Source organism: Panthera onca, chromosome B1, assembly GCF_046562875.1.
Source record: "Panthera onca isolate mPanOnc1 chromosome B1, mPanOnc1 haplotype 2, whole genome shotgun sequence".
NCBI classification, from domain to species: Eukaryota; Metazoa; Chordata; class Mammalia; order Carnivora; family Felidae; genus Panthera; species Panthera onca.
In genome coordinates, this window is record NC_138342.1 from 121001005 (window position 1) to 121027585 (window position 26581).

Genomic DNA, 26581 nt, shown 5'->3' on the forward strand with positions numbered 1-26581 from the left:
AGGTCATGATCTCACGGTTTGTAAGTTTGAGCTCTGCTTTGGTATCTGTGCACTGCTTTGGGATCGGAGCCTGGAGACTGCTTCTGATTCTGTGTCTCCCTTTCTCTGTTCCTCCTTGGCTCAGTCTCTCTCTTTCTCTCTCTCTCTCTCTCTCTCTCAAAAACAGATAAAAATTTCGGGTGCCTGGGTGGCTCAGTTGGTTAAGTGTCTGACTTCGGCTCAGGTCACGATCTCACAGTTTGTGAGTTCGAGCCCCATGTTGGGCTCTGTGCTGACAGCTCAGAGCCTGGAGCCTGATTCAGATTCTGTGTCTCCCTCTCTTTCTGGCCCTCCCCCACTCACCCTCTGTCTCTCTCTCTTCTTCAAAAATAAACATTTAAATAAATAAATAAATAAATAAATACTAAAAAAAAATTATATAGACCAAGAGTCCAATTACCAAGACTTAATTGATAAAATCAAGTTTGATCTAAATAGGCATCAATAAATAGGGGCTCCTTTAAGTTTGGGATGAGGGATGGAGAAGCAGTAGTAGCTTCTGTGCAGGGGCAATTTTCAGCATCATGTGTGTGTCCAAATCATCAATCAGGGAGGGAGACCCAAAGTAAAGTAAGGCCACAGGGTATGAGTCGCAGGCAGGTGTCCTGGGAATCAGGGTACTCGAACCACTGGGTGCAGAGCCAGGCTCCAGACCTCGAGGACATGGCAGCCAAAACTAAGGACACATTCAGAAACCCAATCAGACTCAGACAACTGATGTGACTGTTGCCTGGTGCTCATGGCCTAAATTTATCTCACCAGTAACCCAGACACCACTGTGGAAGCATGTGGTAAACTCTGCCAGAGGTTTACTCCTTTGGTGAGGTAGTTGTTTTGTCTTGTTTTGTTTTTTTGGTTCTTCTGTTTGTTTTTGATAAAAGGAAACAGGATGGAATAGAGGATGGGAGGAAAGAGCCATTAACATATCCAGCTGAGTTTTCACTGGCTCTAAGTCAAGGTCACCTTCCACAGATGGGGAGCAAGGAACAGTGCCTGACAACAAGCAAACAAACAAACAAAAGGGGGATTAAAATAATTATCTCAGGAGATACCTGGAACTGCTTCAAGAGATGATATTTAATTGGACATTGAGAGATTGTATATCAAAAATGTGGGGATAGATAAAAGGGAGGGAAAAGAAAAGAGGGGTTGAAGAGGAAAGCAAGAATGAAAGACAAAAAAAAAAAGAAAATATTGAAAAGAAAGATAATGCAAGCAAAGACAAAAAGCTACAAATGTAGAATATACGTAAGCAACAGGAAATTGGTTAATCTGAAGGGAGCAGACTGCATGGAGAAGCAGCAGGAAGTGGGTATATTATCACTGAAAGAAATCATTCATAGGGTCAACCACTTTTGCATAGGATGTTAGATACAGTGTTTGTCAACAAGGGAATAGGACAATCTGGGTTATCTACTTTCTAGCACTGTTAATTCGTGGTTTCACTCAATTAAACAAATATTAATTGAGCAACTATCATGCCTAAGAGCATGAAAAGTGCTGTAATTCAGAAATAATGTCACTATGCCTTTAAGTGGGGTTTATAATCTGAAGAGCAGAATCCAAAATATCTATAAGGAAAAAAAAAGTTTGAGGAAAAGGATTAATCTGCTTTGAGTCTTCGCCTCCAGGGTGCAGAATCAATAAGCACTTTCTGAATGTTTAATATTTGCAATATTCTGTGCTAGATATTATTTTTATGTATTCTCAAATTTAATTTTGTTGTAATTACTCCTTTCTTTTCTTTCCTTCCTTTTTAGAACTTAATGTATCTAAAGCTGCTACTATATACTAGTCAGTGTGGAAGTTAAAAGACAAATAAAACAGAAACCATGTTGCATGAGATTTAAAATCCCATTTTAAAGATGGGTAAACTGAGATTGAAAATGTTTAGAAAATGTGTCCAAGTTCAGACAGGAAACAGGTTAGGGAACAGGGATTTAACCATGGCCTCAACACTTTAAAACCATTGTTTCGGGGTGCCTGGGTGGCTCAGCTGGCTAAGTGTCCATTTTCAGCTCAGGTCATGATCCCGTGGTCCATGAGTTCAAGTCCTGCATCAGGCTCTGTGCTGACAGCTAAGGGCCTGGAGCCTGCTTTGGATTCTGTGTCTTCCTCTCTCTCTGCCCCTCCCCAGCTCATGCTCTGTTTCTCTCTCTCAAAAATAAAGAAACCTAAAAAATTTTTTTTAAATAAATAAAACCATTGTTCCTATACTGAGCAAAATATAGTCCCTAAAAATTACAATTTCTAAAGATTAAAAGACTAGTCATTTGGTTGAGAAATCCCTCCTGAGAGAGGGAAGAGTAAAGTTCAATTTCATGCCAGATAATATGTTCCCCAGAGGCCAACTCATTTAATGACAAGCGATTATTCAATCTGGCTGAAATATTACCATTTCTATTTTTATCTCTACTTTTATGTTTCCATGTTGGTCTTTTTCTTTCTTTTCTTTCTTTTTCTTTTTCTTTTATTTTTTTAGCCATTTTCAATTAAGATTTCTAATTAGATTCTAAATTTGAGACATCTCTAGTTGAAACCAAATGGCAAAAGTAGTAATTAAAGGACAGCTGTTTGTTGTCTTTCTGGGGATGAAACAAGGCTTTTTGTTTCTAAGTTACGAAATCCTAGGGAATTCTTCATGTTTTTATCTTACTGTTTTAATAATAGTTAACTGAGTTGAAAGATGCTGAATTGATCTAAAAAAGTCAATACTCTTTCCAAGACAGATGCTGAGAACCTCTCTTCTGGAATAAGTTTAGGTTAACTCTAATATTCTGGCTTACTGAAATTTTCATTGTTATAAATACAAAATCTCCACATTTTATACAAAATCAAATAATTCTTTAGGTGCTAAAGTAGGCACTACCCCAAGTCATTTTCCTAACTTGAAGACTTTTAAAAATTATGACAATTTTATAAACCAACAAGAATAAGCATTTTCAATGGAAAGGAATAAGATTCAGAGCAGCTGAGATGCAAAATTTCTCTTATGGTTTTCTTTTGCCTGATTTGAGAGAACAAATATTGTTAATACTGCTACTGAGAATTATTTAGTAAGACTTTACTCCATAATATTTCACATGAAAAGTATGATCAAGATTTGAAGCAATTAACCATATAATTCAGGTCGAGAAAAATCTTCTGCCTGAAAAAGCTAAACCACTGAAGCAGACAGATTTTTTTTCTAGCTTGAATCATCTAGATTATAATAAAATTTCTAATATCATTTAATGTGCATAGCCATTAAATAGGTCAAACTACCTAAAAGCAGGCCAGCCTCAGAAGTATAGGGAATCTCTTAAAATGCATATTTCCAAGAAAGAAACTTCTAAAACATTTTCTAGTGTAAACCTGAAAATAGCTTTGGGAAATGCCAGATTAAATAAAGGTATACACACACATACATATAGACATAGACATATATGTTTGTTTGGTTGTTTACTATTTATTATAGGTTCTCAAAACCTCTACTGTGTTAAAGCTCCTGAGAGTGTTATAGTACTCAGGCAATTTCAGAATTTCTTGACTCCAAACCATTTTATGCAGAACATGTCACGGAACTAGTGTTCAAAGAAGTGAACATATTGAGGACCTCTCTCCACAATCCTAAGACATTTACGTAGTACTTTGGCAGATGCAGGAAGGTAGGGTTAGATGGCAGATTTAAAAGCATCTATATCCAGAGAACCAGGAGAGAAGGCTAAATGGCATTGCACAGAAATGCCAAGGGCAGAAAGTAGCCAAGCTGACCTGGGACAAAGTCCCCTTACCAAGGCCATTGAGGCCCTATGGGACTAGGCCACTTCCCATACTTAGTTTCATCCAATTATCAATCCGGCTTCCTCTTACTCCTCTCTCTAGCTTTGTGACTTTGGTATAGCTACTTTATCCTCTTACCAATTATTATGTTTATTCATTGCTATTCCATCTTCCTGGGACTCTTCCCTACACTTCAGCTCTTAGTTTAAGTGTCATTTTCCAGAGAAATACCCTCTGTTTAGCAAGTCCACAATAGATTCCTCCCTGTCTCCCAATACTTTCTCCCACAAACTCTGCTATTTCTCTTCATTGCACTTACCACAGTTTTCATTCATATATTGATATTTCCTTATTTATTACATGTCACCTCCACAAGCTCCTTGAGGGCAGCAATGGACCATGCCTGTTTTGTTCTGTAAAATCACCAATTACCCCACAATGAGTGTTTGCCATGTAACAGGCCTTTAATGAATATGTGTTGATATTATTATTATTATTATTATTATTAAATCCCTTCATATTTATATCTAGGCCTTGCCTAACTGAAACCCTCAAAATTAATTTAATATATGCATAGATATCAATTCCTCTTTAGGATATGGTCAGCCAACTATAACATGCAGTTACACAAAATCTAAGACACCAAGCTGGCACTTTTGTAAAAATATTTTTTTAATGATAGGGGCTATAATTTTGAATTCATTATCAATCTAAATAAACATTATGTGTTAATTACTGAGACCCACAATTATACCTGCTTTGCTGTTGTATTCCACAAATTGCTCTGGCTCTTCTATAATTGCTTTGCTGACTTCAGAGCTCTGTAAAGGACAAAGGACAAAATGTTAGAATGTAGTGTTTCACTGGGAACCTCCCTGCTAAAGCATACCTGGCTAAAATTTTAATATGTTCATAATGCCCATCATTCCAAACTTGAGGACTTACCATCACAACGTCATGGGACATAGCCTAGCCTGAGTTACTTGGTTGCCTGAGTTACTCATACCCTGAACATTCCAATGAAAGGTCCATCTTCAGGATTGGCCTTTGGCCAGTTCCTGGAAGATAACCTCTGAGCTCTTGGAATAGTCTGCCTGATAAAAGAGTTTTTGTATGCCTGCGCCTTGGCGGAGTCTGACCAGGTACATTGATGGTGAACACCTGTTTTTTTGCTGGGGGGGAAGGGGAGGCTAAAGCCTGAGTAGCTGAGGTTAGTCAGCTGGTGCTGCGTGCTTATGTGACTGACCCCTAATGAAACTACAGGACTGACCTCCATTAAAACTCTAGAGACCAAAGCTTAGTTGAGCTCCTTCCCTGGCTGACCACACTTCACATGAGTTGTCACACATTGTTCTTGGGAGAACTAAGCACATCCACGTGTGACTCCACTGAGAGGGAACACCTGGAGGTTGGCAGAGGGACTTCGCCTCATGTGCCTTTCCCCTTTGCTGATTGTAATCTGTTTCTTTTCACTGTAATAAATCACGACTATTAGTGTAACAGCTTTTCTGAATCTTGGGAGTTCTTCTAGCAAATCATCAAGCCTGAGAGTGGTCTTGGGGACTTCCCCCATACGTAACCACCCTATGAGGTAGATACTATTATTACCCACCTTTCATGGGCAGAGAAATTGGCAAAGAAGGGTGAGGTAACTCAAAGTCCCATGGCTAATTTAAGTGTCAGTATTTCAATGTGAACCCAATGATCTGGTTCCAGAGACGGAGCATTTTACATATTTTATCAATTATGTCATGTTGTTTGCCAAAATATTTGTTATTATCTGTCATTCAATATGTGTATCAAAAAATGCCACCTGGTTCTTTTTCTTTTTATCAGGAATAATTTTCACATTGAAAATTTATTAATTATCGAGATTTCATTTTATCTTCCAAGGAGAGAACAATAACTTCTATTGTTAAAGTTGTTCTTTAACCATTCTACTTTAATCAAAGCAAACTTTCCTCCAGTCCTATCAATAATGCAGATGTGACATAAGATTTTCTCATTTACATTCTCATCTATCTCTCCCCATTCTAAATGTTTTTTTTTAATATGAGGCCTGAAAAATACAGAGTCAACTTTGTATCATACCAGGTATTACTTAATTTAGGAAAAACAAAACACCTTATTGTAATTTTTAAGATTTATGATTTTTGTTTAATATTTATTTATTCTTGAGAGAGAGAGAGCACAAGTGGGGGAAGGGCAGAGAGAGGGAGACGCAGAATCTGAAGCAGGGTCCAGGCTCTGAGCTGTCAGCACAGAGTCTGATGCGGGGCTTGAACCCACCAACTGTGAGATCATGACCTGAGCCAAAATTGGACGCTTAACCAACTGAGCCACTCAGGCACTCCACCATTTTTGATTTCTTAAAAATGTTTATTTATTTATTTTGGGAGAAGGGAGGAGGGCAGAGAGAGAGGGAGAGAAAAGATCCCACGGCTCCACGTGGGGCTCAATCCTATGACCGTGATATCATGACCCGAGCCAAAACCAAGAGTCAGACGCTTAACCAACCAAGCTACCCAGGTGCCCCTGAGATATGTAATTATTTGAGTCTAATAGATCTGGAGTTGCTTTTAAGGTAAGTGCTAGATAAAAATAGTTTCAGAATAGGAGAAAGCATGAGGCTTCTGTTGATATTAAAGAAATGCAAACCATCTACTGATTTCTAAACACAAAAGAGAAAAATAATTTACCAATTGTGTAGAAAAGTTGTGAGTTTTCATTCAGGAAGACTTTGCAAAAAAAAATGCTTTTCTCTAATTTGTCATTGGCATTAGGTGGATGAGGTAGTAGCTTTATTCTAACACTTGAACAAAACTGTAATGTATTCTCTTATTTTTTTTTTTTAACTTGCCCAAGGCTCAACATTGTATTCTGTTGTACATACAGTGGATGCCAGTGTCTTGCTTTTATCACTGAAACATACTGCACATCTCTTGATATTTTGAGGGGTCATTATATCTGCAAAGGTAATGAGTCTACCTTGCCATGTGTACATGCAGAGGTCAGTGTAGTCTCAGATGACCCGTCGTGTCCAAAAAGGTTATTTTGAAACAATTTTCAAAAATACAAAAAGCATACAGAGCAAGGGCAACACTGCACACAGTGATGATGAAATACATCAAACGTAAACTGGATAATTGTGCAAGTCCAAGGAATAAAAGTTTATGATGCAGAAGGACCAACTGTGTTATTTGAGCCCGAGTCTTTCAGATTCATTTTATCTCCATTTATGGTGTTATCACTCATGAACTCTCATCATGTAGCAAGAACCAATATTTACCCAAACCCATCAGAGTGTATGGTCACCTTAAATAAAGATCCTACAGAGTTAATACAGACCAAAAGCCTTAACACAGATCATCACCTTGACAATACATGATAAAGTATGTCATTATGCTTTAATTAGGACATAAAAGTTTGTTTTTAAGTTGAAAATGCAAAATTCTATTTTGAACAACTTCTGGATGTTAAAGTGAATTGAATGTTACTGATTAGAATTAATATATGGTAACATAAAAAATCAGAATAAACTTTATTAGGTTCCACCTTACGCTATAGAGGTTGGTCCTTTCTTTGGTTCCTATCTGCATTCCCTTTGTGGCCCCAAATGATAATTTCATCACTCATATTCTGTCTCCTTCTACCCTAGTGATCTGGTGTGATGGTCACATAGCTAAATTCAAAGCTAGCTATTTCCATGTTGTCCCATGAAAGAAAGCTGGGCTTCAGGTGGCTTGCTGTTGTTCCCAGACAGCCTGGGTGAGTCCAGGTCAAGAGCCCCCATCAGTGAGAGGATTGGGGATATTTTGCCAAAGGCAAGAGCTGAGTGGCATGGAGTTTAGAAAAGATCAGGGAGAGAGCAAGCTGTGTCTGTCAGGAAATTGTATGATATGAAGGTCCTCATCGGTTCTGAAAATCTTACACATCTGTCCCCTAAAAGATCCAGCAGTTAAAAAACAAACAGAGAAACAAAACTGCAAAGTGCTCTCGGGTAACTGCAAAACAGAAAGTAAATACAGGAAGTGAAGAGGAAACCACACAATGTTAATAAAAGCTACCTGTTTTATAGGCTGTTGTAAATATTTAGTTAAGGCCACACAGCTACGAGGAGCAAAACCTGTATTCAAACCCAAACAGTCTGCTTCTTGGACTCATTCTCAGAACCACTAGACTAGGTTGCCTTTCCAGGAAGGTCTTGTGTGCTATGCTAAGGTTAGACCTTGCTTTTCAGGAGATGTTGAAACTATGTAGATTTTATGCAAGGAGATAAGATGATCAAGTTTGTGTTTCAGACAGAATATTGAGAAGCTGTGAGAAATATAGCCTAGAGGAGATTAGAGGGATTAATTCGGGGGCTTTTCCAAAGCTTTAGTAACAGATGACCAAGACCTGATTTAAAGCAGTGGTGATAAGAATAGGAAAGGATGGATCTCGGAGATATTTAAGAGGTAAAGTGGACCTGGTGATTTATTTTTGTGGGCAGTAAAAAGAGATAGTACTTGGTTTCTCTAAAATCAATATAGACATGTACAATATGCAACTTACTGATTTTGTTAGTTTAGAAATTCAACCCTTTAAATTGACTTTTAAGGGTCAATTTTGCTTTTGGGGTCTGCTTTTGCTTTTCTAGTTTTCTGTGTCTTGGCTTGTGGTATCTATGTAAACTAATAGTCCAAATATCTAAATATACACAGAAAATAACCACTAATTAGTACCAATGGAGAGAATCAAATATTTGAGAAATTTTTCAATCCACTGTTCTGTCCAAAAGTGAGTCTTCCAGATACAATGTAACTATGCTCTAATATTAAATCTAAAAAAAAAGCTTCATAGTTGATATACACATAGTTTTTAAAATCTATAATAATTAACTGTCCCTAGAATAGATGTGAAATTTAATTTTACCTCCAAAAGCAAGTTTTCAAAATCTTACTTTTGTCCCAATTCTCATCCCTTATTCTAAAGGCAAAGTAGAATTTAGCAAACAATGAAATTATTGCCAATATGATATTCACATTAACTAAAAAACTACAAAAAAATCCGTTAAAATTAATCAAATGATTCAAGAAAAGTCTCAGGATGCAAGGTGAATTTGTAACAATAACTTTCCACATAATAGCAATAAACAAAGTAAAATTTTCAAAATAAATGAATGCAATTCCCAATAGCGTCAATAGTCTTGAATCACTACAGCAGTAACAACAAAATCAATAACCTACTTATGAATAATTAGGTAAAGAAAATTATAAAAAGCTATAAAGAGAAATAAGGAACTATAACAAATGCATGAGTAGGAAAGTATTTACAAGATTAATATCACTCCTTCCCAAATTAATTTATATTTTTAGCATAAATCCAATCAAAATTCTAATGGACATAATTTTGGAACCTGTGAACACTTTCTATATTTCATTTGAAGAAAGAGTCATAAATCATAACAAAAAGTATTTTTTTAAGTTTATTTATTTATTTTGAGAAATAGAGAGTGGGGAGAGGGGTAGAGAGAATGGGAAAGAGAGAATCCCAAGCAAGCTCTGTCCTGATAGCACAGAGCCTCATGCGGGGCTCAAACTCACAAACCCCTGAGATCATGACCTGAGCAGAAATCAAAAGTCCTATACTTAACTGACTGAGTCACCCAGGCACCCAACAAAAATTCTGAATATGAATATTAAAGGGAGGTTTTGCTCTAATAATACAATATATTGTTGTGACACATATAACACAGGCAGAATTGGCTAGAAATTATGTACAAGTTAGTAAAATATAAGGAAATAATAAGCAATTATAATTAGGAAAATATAAGCAGTTCTAGAAACACCCTACTTAATGCATTCATTCAACAAATATTTAATGCCTGTCATATACCAAGCATTATGTCCCTTAAAGGGACAAGATAATTCCTGCTATCAGAAAGTTTGATGGAAAAAAATTAATAACAATTTTCATTATGGTAGAAATTGAGACAAATGGGCATAGGATTCTATGGATGCATAATATAGGAAGGAAACCTAAATTCGGTGTATGATAAAATGAGCACCACAAATTAATGAGAAGGAAAGGATTTGTTTAATAATGTTGAGATAATTGCCTAACTTTGGAATAAAATCAAATATGTCCCATTAGACATAGATGTAAATTCCAGATGTATCATGGAATTAAATACAAATAAAATGCAACATAAAAAAATAAAAATGGAATGAATTACATGCGTTTTTGAAGAGGTCAACTGTACTTATGAAGCTTATAAGTGCTAAAAGAAAAAAATTAAAGCAAAGCAGATCTGAAATTATTTTGCAACAAATACAATGCACCAAAATCTATCTCTCTCTATATATATACTGAATACCAAAACATCAAAGGATACTTCACAGTGAAGAAACAACTCATTAACAAGCGTATGGAAAAACGTTCAACCTTACATTAGGACTCAAGGAAATAACCATTAAGACAATGGTTGACAATATTTCATCTAAAAAATTGGCAAAGAAAAAAATTTCATGCTTAATGCCATGTTGAAATTGCCTTGAATGCCACTTTCCTACAACCTTTATGAGCTCTAAAGGTATTCCCACCCTGTCCCAGAAAATCTAGGAAACATTCTTACCATATATAATTAATATAAAATGCTTATTTGCGCTACACCGATTTTAACACCATTAAGTCATAATAACCTTTTGATAAGTGACTATCACATCATCATGATATTACAGGTACCATACCAAGTACCTAGAAGGCATGCAATAAATGTAATGAATGTTGAATAGAAGAATTAATGAGCTTTCTTCTTCATCAATAAAGTAAATAAAAGTGTGGTGCTGGCTTCTCAAAAAAAATGTTTTAGAACTACTGATCAAGTAGTTCTAAATCTGTGTTTTTATAGAATGGAAATAATTTATTTTATTTACTTTTTAATTACAATGATTTATTTTTAGAAAATAATCCTAAATATGAAAACAATTATATACACAAAGACTTACTACAATATGACTTAAAAAGAAAAATGTATAGCCTAAAGATTAAGCAAGAGAAATCTAAAAAATGTTATATAATATTAATTTGGTGAAATATTACATAATCTTTAAAAAGAAATTTAAAATTCAGGTTTAAAAAGGCTTATGCAAAAATGTTAAATGTAAAAAGCATGTTTTAAAGTTGTATATTTTGTGCTTCAGACTCTGTCTCTCTCTCTCTCTCTCTGCTCCTCCCCCACTCATGCTGTGTCTCTGTCCCTCAAATAAATAAATAAACAAACAAACAAACGTTAAAACTTTTTTTTTTAAAAAGGGGCTGCCTGGGTGGCTAAGCATCTGACTTCAACTCAGGTCATGATCTTACAATTTGTGAGTTCGAGCCCTGTGCTGACACCTCAGAGCCTGGAACCTGCTTCAGATTCTGTGTGTCTGTCCCTCTCTGCTCCTCCCTCACTCGTGCTCTGTCTCTCTCTGTCTCTCAAAAATAAACAAACGTTAAAAACATTTTGAAGTTGTATATTTCGGGGGTACCTGGGTGGCTCAGTCAGTCAGGCATCAGACTCTTGGTTTAGGCTCATGTCATGATCATGCAGTTTGTGAGTTCAAGCCCCATGTCGGGCTCTGTGCTGACAGTGCAGAGCCTCCTTGGGATTCTCTCTCTTTCCCTCCCTCTCTCTCTGCCCCTATGGCACTCATGCTCGCTCTCTCTCTCTCTCTCTCTCTCTCTCTCCCTCCCTCTCTCAAAATAAATAAATAAAAAATAAAATTGTATATTTTGTACATAACAGGTATAGTGTAGCAGGTAAGACAGCAGGTATAGTGTAGCAGGTAAAACCCCATCTTCTCTAATCCTTAACTATCTCTATGAGCAAGTTATTTCACCTATTTAAGCTTCAGTTCCTCATTTATAAAATGGAAATGTAGGAATAATATTGCCTATCTCGAAGTGCTGTTATTTGTAATTAAAAAATCAAATTAGAAAAAAATCAAATTAGAAAATTCAAATAGTGTTAATAGTATCAATCATACAATAAGCATTCAGTAATTGAAGCTATAGCTTTCATTTTAACTGTTAAATAAAACTAAACCAATGCAAACCAGAAAGGCTAGCTACAATAGTTGGCAGCTATGTGCAATGTGTTGGCAATAGTTTTTGCATGGTGGATTTGGCTGTTCAGAACCTTGGGTACACATTTTCTATGTTTGGGAAATGCCCCACCTTACAAGTTCATACATCACCAGGATGGATGGCCAGAAATCCACTTCCAGCTTTTCCTTACGTGTTAAGAGTCTAAATTATCCCTAATGTGGTATAAGTTAGGGTGGAAGCATGTGTCCGAGGCTTTTCTGATAAGATACTGTTATTCAAGGCTTCAGTTCTGAAGCATGTGATCCACAGAACCTGGAGACCCATTCTAAGAGTTGACATTTCTGATCTCAAGACAGTGGGGGCAGAGGATCTACCATCTGGCTCACATCAGTGATGTGAGTGGTAGAGCCTGTGCCAAAAGCAGGAACTGGAGGTTTGTTGTGGAGTGGTACTCCTTTGGATTTGGGTAGGCTAAAAACTCTGAGCAGGAAGCCCCCATGCCTGGGCCTCTGTTCATTAAGACTTTAATGGGTCCTACACAATTTTGTCTTCATGAGCCCTTCTTCCATCATGCGTGGGTGGGTGCATGTGCACGTGCACACACACATACACAACCTCTCTCTTTCTCTCTGTCTGCAAATAGATGATAGAGAGATAGATAGGTAGATAGAGAGAGAGATAGATGATAGGTAGATGTGCACATGTAATTACAGCTTATGACTACATTGGTATAAAGATAAACATAATAATATTATGTAGCACAATTTTTTCAAAGTAAAAATTCTTTTTTTCTTCAGTTCTTAAAAGAAATTAAAACATTTTAATGGGCCTCTAAAAGCATTGAAGGTCATTGACACTGTGCCCACTATACCTGATAGAAAAGCCAGCCCACCCTATTGCTATCAGATGAATTCTTATAAACTAGCTGATTGGCAGCTATGAAACCTGATTATACAGATGGTGAAACTGCAGTGCAATTTTTACTTTTTTCAACTTTTTTGAGGAATTTTCAACTTCTTTAAAAAAAGCATGTATTACTAAAGAGAAAATGATACATGAAGAAGAAGAAGAAGAAGAAGAAGAAGGAGGAGGAGGAGGAGGAGGAGGAGGAGGAGGAGGAGAAGGAGAAAAAGAAGAAGAAAAAGAAGAAGAAGAAGAAGAAGAAGAAGAAGAAGAAGAAGAAGAAGAAGGAGGAGGAGGAGGAGGAGGAGGAGGAGGAGGAGGAGGAGGAGGAGAAGGAGAAGAAAATCTGGCCAATAATGTATCATCAGTAGGTCATAGCATTAAATGCAAACTTTACATACATATCTCAGAATCTCAAGCTAGAAAGGGACTGTAAATATTATTGTGGAAAAAATGTCACTGAGTCCAATCCCACATGTGCCATTTAAATCACCTCTGACCAAGATGTCATGGCCAATGATACTGGGCTCAGTAGTTCACTATCTCAGGAAGAAAATCAGATATTCTATTTCTTCATAGCTTTGATGGCTAGAAAGTTCTTCTTTAATCCTGAGTCAAAATATATATTTCTGAAGCTTCCTTTTCCCCCCTGAATGCATCTCCAACATCTTAGTATTCTTTATGCTTCCATTTTAAACACCCAATATCAGTGCTTTGGAATCGTTGCATAGTAACCCTGCTCAAAAGACCCTTATATCTACTGCATACTTACTAATTTGATTCTGCATCAGTCTACCATTCTTCTGGGTAGCCTTTGCACCAGAGCAGAGATAGGAATTGCTAAATCAGAGGCACTGTCTCTTCATTCTCTTGAGATCACAAACTCATCATTTCCTTGACTCCCATCAGAGGAAAACAAAGTTACACTGGGCCATAGTTTGGAAACAAATTTGGAACCTAATACAAAATGCAGACATTAGTGTTTGGAAAGGAAAACTTCTCTTGTGATTTGTTTTTCTTGAAGCAGATAACTAAAACAGAATAGTGAAAACTGTATAAACCTGGGAGTCTAGAAATACAGATTCTAAGTCCTGGTTCTGCTACTTATTCCTCTGTAATCCATAAAATCCAAATCTCTCTGTCCCTTTAGGGATGTTTTAGACTCCTAAGATTGATTACTTGACTTCTAATAACCATCCCTAAGTCATTAGCTAAACAAAGAAGTAAAATTAAAATAAAACTGTTGAGCAATGTAGCCTCATTTGTATTTAAGATTTCCAGTAACCAGTGAACAGAAGAAGTATTCAGTGGTATTGAAATAAAAAATATACCATTGTTAGCTAGCATCCTGATTGTCATCAGTTATTTTTTGCTGCTCTTGGAACCTTATAGATTCATATGCCCCATCTCACAGAGAAGAGTTGCCATCACCTGAAAAAACACAGAAATACCATGTAGACATAAGTGAAGATAAAACCTATGCCTATATTAACTGAAAATCCTTTCCCTTAATTCACTCATTTGAAAGATACTGGGTTCCTGTATAAGTTATGGTAATGCTTGCTTTTGTAAGAGCTATCCATGAAATCTCAGTCTGGTTTGTATTATCTCATTGATCCAATTTTTGACTGAGGAGGGCATGGAAGGAGGCCTGTTTTATGAAGTCCTTCAGGCACTCATGCTGAAAGAGACTCCATCATCTTGCAGGCAAGTGGCTTAGTCACCCTGAATATGGAAATCCAACAGGGAAATGAGGACAGAGAGACAATGATGATCACATGAGAGCCTTTTATGGGCCAGGTCTGGAAGTGTCACATGATTCCCCTGGGTGAAAGTGGGTTGAGCAGTCATAACTCTATACCTTGGGATGGAACCAAGATCTCTGATGGACAGCTGACCATCTCCATCACAGTCCACTATGAAGATTTTATGAGGCTCAATTAGTCCAAGGAACGTTGCATACATTTGTCTATACCAATGGTAGATACATAAATAATGAAGAAAGTAAAACAAATGATTTGGTAATAAAGACTTTGGCATCAAGAATAGTTGAAGACAAGAGGATAATCAGAATGTGGTTATAGCCTGCCCGCACATTAGGGAGGACAGACAACAGGGGCCCAGGAGAAATGTAGTTCTGTGTGGGAATTATCAGAAACATCTTCAAGGCAAAAGTCATTTTAGAAAAGGGAATTTCTAGGGTTGTTATTTTCACTGTCATATGATAAAATATACACATGCTCCTCAGGCTGGAGTACAGGATATTTTCTATGTGGATTTTGTCTCAGCCATTATTAAAATGGCTTTTGTTTTGTGGCTTCTGCAAATGTCCTCTGTCTGGAGGCACCTTTCATTAGGTGGTTACCTGTTGGAACTTTACCAACCCAACAAACCCTTGTCATATATATGCCAGGAAGAATATTGTCTCCCCTTGGAACTCTCATATTATTTATGTTATGGTGGCTTGTTATGTGGTTATTTATTTATATGTTGTTATATTAATTTACTTTTTCTGACTACACACATTGTAACTTAAAGTGTTATTGAGTGAATAATTGAAATGGTGAACTGATTTATACATTAAACAAGTTCTTTTTAAACACGTTGTACCAGAATTGCTCGGGGATTTGAGTCTCAGTCAGTATAATTGGGGCATTTTGCATTTCTGAAAAGCTCCCAGATGATTTGATTTCATCAGCTTTGGGAAAACAGATGACTAAGTCTACTGAATCTGAGGTAAAATTGTTAAGTCACATTTTAGACAAAAACACAAAGAGATCAGTGGTTTTAGTTACCTCAAATACATTGATAGGCATATGATTTTAGCACTGGAAAGTTTAGAGAGGACTGGGATCTATTTCCTGGGAAAAGTAAATAAAACTTCTCAAGAAGGGAACATCTATCTATTTCATTTTTTGTATCCTAGTGCATAGGAAGTAGTAGAATAGATGACTATGAGTGAGTTCCAAAGTAACCATCATCACAGTAACATCACCTTTAGTACTGTCATACGAGTGAGGAAACAAAAGAAATAGTTAAGTATTAGAGAAAAAGACAGATGGCAGAAATATGTGGGCATTAGTTGGGAAATCATTTTAAATTAAAATAGAGAAAGTCAATAGCCTACAGGAATCCTAGTGATTGCTTACCAAGTCCCTTACTACAAGCCCAGAAAAAAAAATGCATGCTGGGGATTAAAATTACAGGCATGTATAATATAGGAAAACAATAATATTGGAAAAGAAAAGGTACCTATTTTTGTTATTTAAAGTTCAACCAGCTCTATTAATTTTGAGAAAATACAGCGTTCAAATTTTGCTCTTTTGAATAGCTTCGTGCACAAGCAAGACATACTACCAGTCAAATGCCATAAACTGTCACCTGTTAAAAATCATCTTTCAAAAAATGGAAGGACAGGCAGAGTGAGGATGACAGGAAAGCCCTCAAAAGAGCCAATAGATCCAGTAATATCTGGGAATAAAATGGTTTCCCCCCAAACAACTTGTAAGATTACTTTTTAAGAAATGTCAAAACAAATAAAAACACATTTTAAAGAACATATCAAAGAAAAAGAGCCAGCTACAGACTCCGTGAATTCATGATTATGGTCCAACAAAGAGAACACTTAGGATTTAAGGTCAAAACAAAACAAAACAAAACAAAACAAAAGGACAGACATAAACTGATAGGCTGCTTCCTTTGAAAGGTAAGATTTGAGGAGACACCACACATTATCTGCACTTCTAATCTACCATTTCAGAAGTGCAGAATAAAATAATATACAAGTTATAATTTGTGGATTATACAAAAATCTAATGATATAAGTTAGCGTTTTTAAGCATTTATATATTCAAGGGCTGTGCCTTAAAACACTCATTATTATTTATCTTTGCTTTAGTTGTTTCCAAATTAGACAGGGATGACTAAAGTCCAATAGATCAAGGCCAAACAAAGAGGGTCAAGAACTAAGAAGAGACCAGAGTGACTTCTCCTAAAGGAGATGGGACCTAGGAAGCTATTGAGATACATGCTCTTACAGAGTTCTTAATGTGTGCAATAGGGAAACCATGACTTGAAAATCCACATGGTTCCATAAAGAGATTCAGAAGCTTGGGTTATGTTTGAGCAGCAGAGATGCAGAGATCAGTGTCAAAAATTCAGAACATTACTGGGTTGAGTTTCAGTGTGGCTCCATGATTGTAGACTGAAAGGCTGGTACTGAAGTTCCCTGAAACCATGCTGTGCCAGAGCAGCTGATCCAGTCCGTGAGGTGACCCCCAAATCTGCATTTAGTGGCATTCCCTTATTAGCCTGAATTTAGCCATGGTGAGAGTATTTATACCTTGAAAATGGACCAACACTAAAAATTTGGACTTTTGTTTTCTAGAGAGCCAGTTTCTCAGCACACTACGGCCCTACAGAGACATTTTCAAGACTTCTACGTATTAGGACTCTAAGAGAACGAATTAGAGGAGACATACTAAATAAAATCCAAAGAGGATAATGATAGAGCTCTGAACCTAGATTAGATGTTGTCTAATTATATGATAAAATACCTCTGAGATAGTTATCCTATTCAGGGAGGTAAAGGTAATTAAAATTTGCATGAATATGAGATGTGTTTGGTAGATCCAGCGATAGATGACTTCATATCTCTCACTACAGGAGTCTCTCTAACAAAAATTTCAGAAGAGTATGTTAGAAAAACAAATTCCTGGACCAAAATCAAAAGGAAGAAGATACTCAGATGCAGCCATAGGTACCTGTGCGACACAAAATAGAGAACAAAAGGGACCAATTTAAGAAGCAAATTAAACTGTTTAATCCTCATCTGAACCTTCCACCCAAGTGTAAGAGAACAACAGAGACAAATCACTCTCATTTAAAAAAAAAAAAAAAAACAAAAAAAAAACAGGCAGAAGAGGTTCCGGTTCAAGCCAGTGACATAGGAAAACTCTGAACTCACCTCCTTAACAGAATGCACCAAATTGCACCTATTAATAGAATAGTTTCTCCTGAAGAAGAACAGAGGTCTGACCGAACAGCTACTGAACAACGAAAGATAGAACAGATAAAGAGAAACCAAGAGAACAGCAAGAGAGATGAAGATACATAACAAAGGAACCCCTCCCCCACCCCTGATGTTGTGAATAGCATGGGGGGTGGGGGATAGTACAGAAAAAAAAAAAAAAAGCCAAGGTTTAAAAGAGCAACTAGCATATAAAAGAGAACACTAGAACGCTGCCAATTGGCAGGGGAGCTGCAGGCAGGTTCTTCAGGTCAGAGGGACTGTAGAACCACTGGGTTTACATTCCCATTCCACTTTAAAAGCTAAGATCTGAGCCAGGTCTGGACACCATAAGTGGGCAAGTCCAGTTGTCTCAGTGAGCTTGCAACTTCAGCAGCCCCAGGTCCACAAACCCACACCATCTCTACCCATGCTGGGGCACAGAAAATGAAGCCAGAATTTGAAAGGGCTGAGGAGCTATGGGAATGCTCTCCCTCACTCCTCCTAAAAAGCCCAGACCAGAGCAGGGCTGGACACACTAAGGGGCAGGTTTGAACATCATAGTTAGTGGGTCCCAATGCCATAAATGGCTGATCAGATCATCACAGAAATCTTGCCACTTTAGCAAGCTCAGAGTCCACAACCCACACTGGTCCTAGCCACACTAAGACACAGAAAAAAAAAAAAAAAGCTGAAGTTTAAAAGAGCCAAGGAACTGTAGGAATGCTCTCTGCCCAGACTACAGCAAGGTCCAGCTCATAGTGAGCCAGCAAAAGTCACCAAGCATACAGTCTGCATAGTGGGACACCCATTATGAAAGACCACTCCTTCAACTTTAGGAAAAGTAGCTGTTTTGCCTAATCCATAGAAACAAACACAAAAAGTCAAGCAGAATAGGGAGACAGAGGAACGTACTCCAAAAGAAAGAACAAGAAATAATCTTGGAAAAATAATTAAATGAAACAGAGATAAGCAATATACCTGATAAAAAATTTTTTTGTTTATTCGTTTATTTTTTTTAAACATAATTTTTGGTCAAGTTAGCTAAGTGTGCTCTTGGTTTCAGGGGTAGATTCCCATGATTCATTGCTTATATGCAACACCCAGTGCTTATCCCAACAAGTGCCCTCCTCAACGTTCATCACCCATTTTCCCCTCTTCCCTGCCACCTCCTATCAACCCTCAGTTTGTTCTCTGTATTTAGGAATCTCTTATGGGTTTGCTTCCCTCTTTGCTTGAAACTATTTTTCCCCTTCCCTTACCCCATGGTCTTCTGTTAAGTTTCTCAAGTTCCACATATGAATCAAAACATATGATATCTGTCTCTTTCTGACTGACTTATTTCACTTAGTATAACACCCTTCAGTTCCATCCACATTGTTGCAAATGGCAGGATTTCATTCTTTCTCATCGCCAAGTAGTATTCCATTGTATATATAAACCACATCTTCTTTATCCGATCATCAGTTGATGGACATTTGGGCTCTTTCTATGATTTGGCTATTGTTGCAAGTGCTGCTATAAACATTGGGGTACAAGTGTCCATATGAATCAACACTCCTGTATCTTTTGGATGAATTCCTAGTAGTGCTATTGCTGGATCATATGGTAGTTCTATTTTTAATTTTTTGAGGAAACTCCACACTGTTTTCCAGAGCTACTGCACCAGTGTGCATTCGCACCAACAGTGCAAGAGGATTCCCGTTTCTCCACATCCTCGCCAATATCTGTGTTTGTCTGAGTTTTTAATTGTAGCCAATTCTGACAGGTGTGAGGTAGTATTTCAGTGTGGTTTTGATTTGTATTTCCCTGATGATGAGTGATGTTGAGCATCTTTTCATGTGTCTGTTGACCATCTGGATGTCTTCTTTGGAAAAGTGTCTATTCATGTCTTCTGCCCATTTCTTCACTGGATTATTTGTTTTCCAGGTGTTGAGTTTGGTAAACTCTTTACAGATTTTGGATACTAATCCTTTATCTAATATGTCTGATATGTCATTAGCAAATATCTTCTCCCATTCTTTCAGCCGCCTTTTAGTTTTGTTGATTGGTTCCTTTGCAGTGCAGAAGCTTTTTATCTTGATGAGACCCCAATAGTTCATTTTTGCATTTATTTCCCTTGCTTTCAGACACGTGTCAAGTAAGAAGCTGCTGTGGTTGAGGTCAAAGAGGTTGTTGCCTGTTTTTTCCTCTAGGGTTTTGATGGTTTCTTGTCTCACATTTAGGTCTTTCATCTATTTTGAGTTTGTTTTTGTGTATGGTATAAAAAAGTGATCCAGTTTCATTCTTCTGCATTTTGCTGTCCAGTTTTCCCAGCACTATTTGTTAAAGAGACTGTCTTTTTTTCCATTGGATACTCTTTCCTGCTTTGTCAAAAATTAGTTGGCCATACACTTTTGGGTCTAATTCTGGGTTCTCTATTCTATTCCATTGGTCTATGTGTCTGTTTTTTGCTGATACCATACTGTCTTGATGGTTACAACTTTGTTTAGAGGCTAAAGTCCAGGATTCTGATACCTCCCACTTTGCTTTTCTTTTTCAAAATTACTATTTGGGGTCTTTGTGGTTCCATATAAAATTTAGGATTGTTTGTTCTAGCTTTGAGAAGAATGGTGGTGCAATTTTGATTGGGATTACATTGAATGTATAGACTGCTTTTGGAAGTATTGACATTTTAACAATATTTGTTCTTCCAGGAACCTTTAAAAACCTCTAAAAATATATAGGTTTTTCTTTACAGAAACCATTTTCTTTTAAAAATCATACATCTTAAAACACAAAATTAATGTAAGTGCATGGTAAAATAAATGAAACAAAGGTAAAATATGCAAAATAAAATTATTTCTCCATGATAAAAAAGGAAAGAAAGAAAGAAAGACCATCTCATTTAAAATTGCACCAAAAAGAATAAAATACCTAGGAATAAATTTAACCAAAGAGGCAAGAGACCTGTATTCTGAAAACTATAAACATTCATAAAACAAACTGAAGATGATACAAGCAAATGTAAAGATATTCTACGCTCATGGATTAGAAGAATTAATATTGTCAAAATCTTCATATTACCCAAGCAACCTATATATCCAATGTAATCCCTATGAGAATACCAATAGTATTTTTCACAAAATAGAGCAAATGATACCAAAATTTGTATGAAGACCTCAAATAACCAAATAAACCCTGAGAAAGAACAAAGCTGAAAGTATTATAATTCTGGATTTCAAGATATACTACAAACCTGAAGAATCAAAACAGTATGGTACTGGCACAAAAACAGACACATAGATCATAGATCAACAAAACAAAATAGAGACCCCAGAAATAAAACCATGATTCTTTCTTCAATTTATCTCACTGACAAAAGAGGCAAGAATACACAATGGAAAAAGATAATCCTTTCAATAAATGGTGCTGGGAAAACGGGACAACTACATGTAAAAGAATGAAACTGAACCACTTTTAACACCATACACAAAAATAAAATCAAAATGGATTAAAGGCTTAAATATGACACCTGAAAACACAAAAATCCTACAAGGGAACACAGGCAGCAATTTTTCTGACATAAGCCATAGCGACATTTTTCTAGATATGTTTCTGAAGGCAAAGGAAACAAAAGTAAAATTAAACTATTAGGACTACATCAAAAATAAAAAGCTTTTGCACACAAAAGGAAATAATCAACAAAACTAATGGGAGAACCTACTGAATTGGAGAAGATATTTGCAAATGATATACCTGATAAAGGGTTAATATCTAAAATGTATAAAGAACTGATACAACTCAACACCAAGAAGATAAACAACCAAATTAAAAATGGGTAGAGGACCTGAATAGACATATTTCCAAAGAACACATTTGGATGGTCAACAGACACATGAAAAAATGCTCAATATCACTAATCATCTGGGAAATGCAAATCAAAACCACAATGAGATGTCACCTCATCCTGTTAGAATGGACACAATCAAGAAGATAAGAAACAACACTCATGCACTGTTAGTGAGAATGTAAATTAGTACAGCACTGTGTAAAACAGTATGAAGTTTCCTCAAAAAATTAAAAATAGAAATACCATATGATCCAATAATTCCACTATTGGGTGTTTACCCAGGGAAAATGAAAACACTAACTCATAAAGACATGTGCAACCCTATGTTTATTGTAGCATTATTTAATATAGCCAACACATGGAAGCAACCTAAGTGTCCATCAATATATGAAGATAAGCTATAAAGGAAGTGTGAAATTGTGTCATTTGAGACAACATGGATGGACCTACACAGTACTATACTAAGTGAAAAAAGTCAAACTGAGAAAGACAAATACCATATGATTCTATTCATAACTGGAATTTTTAAAAGTAAACAAAAAGCAAAGGCAGCACTATAAATACAGAGAACAAACTGATGGTTGGCAGAGGGGAGGGGCTGGGCAGTTGGACAAAATGGGTGAAGGACAGAGTGTAGACACAGGCCTCCAGTTATGAGATGAGTAAGTCATTAGAATAAAAGGCAGAGCACAAGGAATATAGTCAGTGTTGGATGCTAGGGTGGCTCAGTCAGATGAGCATATGACTTTTGATTTCATCTCAGGTCATGATCTTAAGGTCCTGAGATCAAGCCCTGCATCAGGCTCCATGCTGTGCATAGAGTCTGCTTGAGATTCTTTCCCTCTCCCTCTGCCCCTGCCTGGCTTGCGTGCTCACATGCGCGCGCGCACTCTCTCTCTCTCTCTCTCTTTCAAAAAATAAAAATAAAAGGAATACAATCAGTGATATTGTAATAGAGGTGTAATGGAACAGATGGTACCTATATTTGTGATGAACATAGAATAATATATAAACTTGTCAAATCACTAAATTGTACACCCTGAAACTAATGTAACATTGTGTGTTAACTATACTAAAATTAAATATGTATATAAAGACATGTGCATCATGATTTCCCTAGGTCCTAGTCAAGTTTGTAGACTTGAAGTCTGTAGTTTATAGACTAATGTAATGCCATGCACATATTTTGGATCAAACTGAAAAGTAAGGAGCTAACACAGAATTAATATAACTATATGATTACAGGCAGTGGGGAAGGACACATGCTCTAAAGTGATGAGCAACAACCTGAATTTATTTGTAAAATTCAGGAATACTCACTAGTGATTCTTAGAAATTCTTGGAGGGAGACCAAAATTTCTTGAATAGAATGGGGACTCAAGATTATTGCTCCTTGGATACCAAAGGAAAATGTGGTACCAAAAATATGACTTTTACTCATAGAATCCAGGGCTTTAACAGAGCCATGATGCAATCTGGGAATCTCTAGACTATTTCTCTTGGGAATATGAATCTTAGTGATGGAGCAGTTAATAAGAATGAGAGAACTTTGGGCATCATAACAGGGTTACAGTAAAAATACTGGAAATTTTTTCCCATCCTAGAACATCATGTATAGTTCTTATCACTGTACCTTAAGAAAAGTACTTAAAACTTAAAAAGAGCCAGAAAACAGCACCTAAAGCCATCAGGTGAGTGATGTATGAGGGCTGCCATATACAGTCAGATTAAAATGGAAAGTTTTTTTCACTTAGCATCACACTCTCCAGTTCCATCCATGTTGCTACAAAAGGCCATATTTCATTTTTTCTCATTGCCACGTAGTATTCCATTGTGTATATAAACCACAATTTCTTTATCCATTCATCAGTTGATGGACATTTAGGCTCTTTCCATAATTTGGCTATTGTTGATATATTAAAAAAATAAAAAAAAATAAATAAATAAAATGGAAAGTTTTTTCTAATGTGGAAACAGAAGCTGATAAATAATCGCAACATAAAAAAGAGCAGCTTAAAAATCAATATAATTTACCAATGTAATATAGATTTGTTCAACAAGTTTCAGAGTACTAGGGCAAAAAGATGTGCTTTAAGTAAGATTATCAGTATTTTATTAATACCAATTAGAAATTCATAGAATTCAATAGAAATTCATTCTGGCAATATAGAGACATTACATAAGAATTTATCAAATTTATGAAGAAGTAAGCCACAAACAATTATTAAAAGAAATCTTAGATATAGTCTATCTTTACAGTTGAAAGTCACAACTTCTAATAATTATGCCTTAACACATCCACTGGCAATCAAACACTAGAATTAGAAGACCCAAAGTATATCACCAATTAAATTCCAGAATATTATAAAATATTTTTAATGTTTATTTATTCAACATTAGAGAGAGACAGAGTGTGAGTGGGGGAGGGCAGAGAGAGAGAGTGAGACACAGAATCTGGAGCAGGTTCCAGGCTCTGAACTGTCAGCACAGAGCCTGACAGGGGGCTTGAACTCATGAGCTGTAAGATCATGACCTGAGCCAAAGTCAGCTGCCCAACCAAATGAACCACCCAGGTGCCCCTATTCCAGAATATTTTTAAAAACCAATTTAACAATAACTGATAACTAATTTCATAAGATAAAAACATCAGTAAATTAAAGAATTCCTTAGAAAAAGGCATCTTTGGGGCATCTGGGTGGCTCTATCGGCTAAGTGTCCAACTTTGGCTCAGGTCATGATCTTGTGTTTCATAGATTAGAGCCCTGCATTGGGCTCTGTGCTGACAGTTCAGAGCTTGGAGCCTGCTTCAGATCCTATGTCTCCCTCCCTCTCTGCCCCTCCCCTGCTCACTCTCTGTCTCTCTCACTCTATCAAAAATAAATAAACATTCAAAAAAAGAAAAAGGAAAAGAAGGAAAAGGTCTCTTTGTTCAGATATTATGGAAACAATTGCAATTTAGGGGTCTTATATTTAGTTGTTGATTAATAGTGATTTCTACTGTAAAAAGAATTAGCAATCAAGGGGGAACTGAAGTTATCAGAATGTTAATTTGTAATTTGGGGTACTAAAGCAGAGATACTTGCCTGCCTATCAGAGAATCTTTGTTCTGTATGAGATTTCAAGAAATTAGTCTGCTCCTTTATAGGAGACTTCAGAGAAGTCATAAACACATACATTTTTTAACTTGACACTAAGGGAGATACTACATTACTTTGATAGAGGAGACTGTGAACTCAAGTCAGAGAGAGCAAAGCAGTAAAAATCCAGGCATAGTCTCAATCTTCATTTAAATGTTTTCAGGAGCACCTCACTGGAGTGGGGATTGTCTCATTTAGAAAGAAAACAAAACAAAAAACCTGTATTTAACTTTTAATTTTTTTAATGTTTATTTATTTTTTTTTTAATTTTTTAACGTTTATTTATTTTTGAGACAGAGAGAGAGAGCATGAACGGGGGAGGGTCAGAGAGAGGGAGACACAGAATCTGAAACAGGCTCCAGGCTCTGAGCTGTCAGCACAGAGCCCGACGCGGGGCTGGAACTCACGGACCATGAGATCATGACCTGAGCCGAAGTCGGCCGCTTAACCCACTGAGCCACCCAGGCGCCCCGGTGTTTATTGATTTTTGAGAGGGGGGGGGGGCAGGGAGAGCAGGGGAGGGGCAGAGAGAGAGGGAGGCACAGGATCTGAAGCAGGCTCCAGGCTCTGAGCTGTCAGCACAGAGCCCTACACAGAGCTTGAACTCGCAAACCATGAGACCATGACCGGAGCTGAAGTCAGATGCTTAACCAACTGAGCCACCCTGGCACCCCTCAGGTATTTAACTTTTAGACTGATAGTCTATATCTCTGAACTACAAAAACCCAATGTATAACATTCATTCAAAGGGAGATTTGTAAAAAAACAAAACAAAACAAACAAAAAAAAAAAAAAAAAAAGGGAGATTTGTTTTCCAAAATCTGAGTTTTCATAAACATCACAAAGATTAATACTCCTTCATCATTTGAGAAGGAAAATAATTTATTTTTCATAATATAAGACATTACCTAATTTGATCTTCAAGACAGTCCTAGAATGGGTAAGAGTAGGTAACATGATTTCTATTTTATAAAAGAAAAAAGTAAATCTCTAAGAACTAGCAAATATATCAGTAACTTCCTATTTTTCAATGTCCACTGTATGATCTGGTTTAATTGGAGACTTAGCTAGGTTAAGGAATTGAGATTTGAATGGATCTGTCTGATTCTAAACCCATGCTCTTAACCCACTATATTTTAGATTTCTTGTCCAAGGTAACATGCATTTACTACTAGAGCTAACAATTACGCTCCCGAACTAGTGTTCTTCTTGATTATACAAATTGCCTCCCACATCTATCCACAACTAAACAGCAGTGTGAATAAGGCTGGCAATGGCTAGCCATTCACTGAATTATTTTCCCTTTGTTTGTATGCACACACCTAGACTACACTTCCCAGCCTTCTGTGCAATTACGCATGGCCACATGACTGAGATCTGGTTGACAGCATGTAGATAGATGCTTTGTACATGTATTACAGACTGGGCCTAATAATTCTCCCATACTCTCCTCCTTGTTCTTCCCCACAAAAGGAAAGATCTTGTTTCCCTACATTACCATATATTTGAAGGCCTTCTACCTATCAAGAATGGTCAGATTGCAATTTGTATGGAAAGAAGAAATAAACTTTTATTCCCATGAGCCACCAAAATTTTGGAACTTCCAAAGGGATTGTATCATTTCATGCTCCCACCAGCAAAGTATGAGAAGTCCAATTATTTCACATTCTTACCAACATTTGGTGCTATTCATCTTTCTAGTATTAGATATTCAATCCATATGTAGTGATAAATGTGGCTTTAATTTGCATTTTCCTGATAACTTATAATTTTAAGCATTTCTATGTTCATAACCCATTTGTTATTTGTTCATTTGAAACTATTCCA

At 36.6% G+C, this 26581-nt stretch overlaps 1 protein-coding gene across 11 annotated transcripts in view; it reads right to left on the reverse strand.

Annotated features, from left to right (window-relative positions):
- INPP4B (inositol polyphosphate-4-phosphatase type II B) overlaps positions 1-26581 on the reverse strand; it is a 762324-nt gene that overhangs the window by 388185 nt on the left and 347558 nt on the right. For 4 of the 11 annotated variants that reach the window (XM_078445724.2, XM_078445723.2, XM_060654094.3 and 1 more), the window contains exons 2-5: positions 14109-14208; positions 13550-13734; positions 4556-4622; positions 4121-4214 (exon numbers count right to left, since the gene is read on the reverse strand). The gene's annotated coding sequence lies outside the window, so the exon portion shown is untranslated. The remainder of the gene's footprint in view (positions 1-4120; positions 4215-4555; positions 4623-13549; positions 13735-14108; positions 14209-26581) is intronic. The other 7 variants (XM_060654092.3, XM_060654099.3, XM_060654093.3 and 4 more) reach the window with 5 other exon arrangements.